The sequence below is a fragment of the Theropithecus gelada genome, unplaced genomic scaffold, assembly GCF_003255815.1.
Source record: "Theropithecus gelada isolate Dixy unplaced genomic scaffold, Tgel_1.0 HiC_scaffold_4106, whole genome shotgun sequence".
Taxonomy (NCBI): Eukaryota; Metazoa; Chordata; class Mammalia; order Primates; family Cercopithecidae; genus Theropithecus; species Theropithecus gelada.
This window is the reverse complement of record NW_020260656.1, coordinates 1-3957: the sequence shown is the minus strand read 5'-3', so window position 1 is coordinate 3957 and position 3957 is coordinate 1. Positions and strand designations below refer to the sequence as shown.

The 3957-nt window shown below is 41.3% G+C and overlaps 1 pseudogene; it reads right to left on the bottom strand.

The window, feature by feature from the left end:
• Positions 1-3066: 3066 nt before the first annotated feature.
• Positions 3067-3634, bottom strand: LOC112617769 (annotated as a pseudogene).
• Positions 3635-3957: the final 323 nt, after the last annotated feature.

Sequence of the window (3957 nt, the reverse complement as noted above, 5' to 3'; positions counted from 1 at the left end):
AGTGAGGAGAAGGAGAGGAGGAAAAGCAGACTGTGAGACTTCAGAATTACATTGTGGCACTTAAGCTTCTCTACACTGAAAATTAGAACTGTCACTATAGGAAAGAAAAATGTCTTCAGAGCTACACAAAGTTAATGCCAATCTCTAGTTTCTGGGTCTTGATTTCTAACATCTGCGTGACAGTAAAGTTTCAAAAACCCAAAATGTGGTTTCTCCTATATGCCTTTTTATCTCTCTAAGTGCAGAGATTTTGATCTGCATGGCTAGAGGCTGAAGCTATGGTGATGCATAAATTTTTCTCCTGGATTACCTACAGAAAGAAGTGAGTGTCAGATGCTACTGGTCTTGAGATGGTGGAGACTGTGAGAGCATAGCCTCCCTGGGCCAAGTGACCACACCCATGAGCCTTCAGTTTTGATGGATCTTAAAGTACAATTCATGTGAATCCTTGAGGTGGGCAAACTCCACACTGGCAAGATTCTACGGCTTTCTGGAATTTTCTGACCTGAAGCTGGTACCCTGGAACCTCATGGTTATCAATTCAAAAGGCACAGGGCTGGGGGTCTTCCTCATGTCCCCCTAAGTTTAATTTCCACCTTTACCCTGTTAATGTAAACTGCACTCCATTCAAGGAGCTTTTATTGATGACTGTTCTCTTCTGTCACCAGGGAGGGCGTGGTCAGTTTCAAGAGAACTCCAGCACAGTGTCCACTGCCTCTTCCCTCTCTGTTGGTATCCGCAGCTATACAAAGTCACCCTGGAGTTCAACCTCCAACTCTGACTTGTATCACAGACCTTTTCATGCTGCTACCCACCTATATATGCTTCTAATCTTGACTCCACCCAACCTAAATCAATTCCACAGGTTGAGAATAAGGACTAGGCTTTAGTTGTCATGTGTAAAGAACTATGAATTCTGAGTTAACCTAAAAGTAAAGCTCCTTAGCATATTCTTGATTGCATAAAGATAGTTTTTATAATTGTGAAATCTTTAAGGCACTTTAGAGAGGAAACACTAAATAAAGAATGATCTCCATCACAGCACAGTTTCAAGGAAGTTCACAATAAAAAAAAAAAAGTTAATTTTGTTCCCACTTATAAGTGGGAGCTGGATGATGAGAATACAAGAACATATAGAGGGGAAACATAGACACTGGGGCCTATCGGAGGGTGGATCCTAAACGGAGAGAGAGGCAGGAAAAATAACTAATGGGTATTAGGTTCCATACTTGAGTGATTGATATGGTTTGGCTGTGTCCCCACCCAAATTTCATCTTGAATTGTAGCTCCCATAATCCCCTTGTGTAGTGTTGCGGGAAATCAGGGACCCTGAATGGAGGGACCAGCTAAAGCCATGGCAGAAGAACATACATTGTGAAGATTTCATGGACATTTATTAGTTCCCCAAATTAATATTTTTATAATTTCTTAGACCTGTCTTTACTGCAATCTCTGAACATAAATTGCGAAGATTTCATGGACACTTATCACTTCCCCAATAAATACCCTTGTGATTTCCTATGCCTGTCTTTACTTTAATCTCTTAATCCCATCATCTCTGTAAACTGAGGAGGATGTATGTCACCTCAGGACCCTGTGATGATTGTGTTAACTGCACAAATTGTTTGCAGAGCACGTGTGTTTGTACAGTATGAAACCTGGGCACCTTGAAAAAAGAACAGGATAACAGCAATGTTCAGGGAACCAGAGAGATAACCTTAAACTCTGACTGCTAGTGAGCCAGGCAGAACAGAGCCATATTTCTCCTCTTTCAAAAGCAAATAGGAGAAATATCGCTGAATTATTTTTCTCAGCAAGGAACATCCCTGAGAAAGAGAATGCACCCCTGAGGGTAGACCTCTAAACGGCCCCCTTGGGGTCGGCTGTCTTTTACGGTTGAAGCCAAAGGGATGAAATAAGCCCCGGTCCCCTGTAGCGCTCCCAGGCCTACCTATTAGGATGAGGAAATTCCCACCTAATAAATTTTGGTCAGACAGGTTGTCTGCTCTCAAACCCTGTCTCCTGATAAGATGTTATCAATGACAAGGCATGCCCAAAACTTCATTAGCAATTTTAATTTCACCCCATCTTGTGGTCCTGTGATCTCACCCTGCCTCCATTTGCTTTGTGATATTTTATTACCTTGTGAAGCATGTGATCTCTGTGATCGACACCCTATTCATGCACTCTCTTCCCTTTTGAAAATCACTAATAAAAACTTGCTGGTTTTATGACTCACGGAGCATCACAGAACCTGCTGACATGTGATGTCTCCCTGCGGACACCCAGCTTTAAAATTTCTCTCTCTTGTGCTCTTTCCCTTTATTTCTCAGACGAATGGATGCTTAGGGAAATAGAAAAGAACCCACGTTGAATATCGGGGGTGGTGTTTCCCCCGATAGTGTAGTGGGAGGGACCAAGTGGGAAGTAATTGAATCATGGGGACATTTTTTCCCATGCTGTTCTCATGATAGTGAATAAGTCTCATGACATCTGATGGTCTTATAAAGGGCAGTTCCCCTGCACATGCTCTCTTGCATGTTGCTATGTAAGATGTGCCTTTGCTCCTCCTTTCCCTTCTGCCATGATTGTGAGGCCCCTCCAGCCACAGAGAACTGAGTCCATTAAGTCTCTTTTTCTTTATAAACGACCCAGTATTTCTCCTAGCAGCATGAAAATGGACTAATACAGTGATGAAATACTGCAATACAACAAACCCCCATGACACATGTTCACCTAAATAACAATCCCACACATGTACCCTGACTTAATGCCAACATCTAGTTTCTTTCAAAGAAATTGAAAATTATTTCAAAGAATTTCTTTCAAAGAAATTGTTAAATTTTCATATAAATACCAGAATGCTCAAAATTAGTCATTTCAAACAACACTAATTTCAGATGATCCCTTTCATTTAGATGTCTTGCAACTATTTCTCTTTATCTAAAATTACAGTCTTATATCTGCTTGTTTTTTAATAATTATATTTAAAATATAGTTATATTTTTAAATAAATTTGACTTGGAAAGACCTGAGGTACTTGATATTGTCTACACACATTCATTATCAATTATCTACAAGCTCTGCAGCCAGCATCAGAATTCTTATGCTTCCTCTTTTGGAAGCTGTCAATTCTTCAATCTTAACATGTAATTTATGTAAGACCCATTCCAGCATTTGAAGATATTGTTCTTGCCATCGTTTTTTTCAAGGTAGCTGCTGAGGTTGCTTCCTGTCAGTGATTATGGCTTCCTGAGTCAAAATAGTTTTTTCTGGATCCTGATGATGTGGTTTGTGTATATCTCTCATCTACTAAAACCATATTTGTAAATGAAATATTAGTAGATTTAAGTTCCATTGTTTTCTCTATAGGATTAACTACAGAATGTTCTAGCACGTTTTAGTCCTTACTGTACCAATAAGAGACTTCACAATGGAAGGCAGTTCCTACTCTTGGTGGAGAAGTCTGTGGCTGTGCAACTCTCCAGAGGGATCTATGTCTGTCTAATACACCAACCCAAGCCATGCTCAAGTTCATAGGGTTTGGACATTTGTGCATTTCAATTGTTGTGACAGTTTCCTACGAGTGGGCAAAGTCATGCTCTGAAGTCCAGATTATGATGGAGCAGGCAGCCTGAGAGATGTCAGGACAGCACAGGGTAAATGAGACAAAGAGGCTACACCTGCCCCACCTGACTCCCAGCACCCCAGCCAGCTTCACTGTGCACCATCAACCCCACGTGAAGGACATCCCAACCTCCTCCTTCACCCCTTATTATTATACGATGTAACCTGTAAACGATTTAAAGCAAGTGTCCCAATCCCCCAGAAACAGACTTGTACCAACCTGTGTACTAATAGGAGCCAGGCCACACAGGAGGAGGTGAGCAGCGGGCAAGAAAGCATTACTGCCTGAGCTCTGCCCCCTGTCAGATCAACTGTGGCATTAGATTCTCA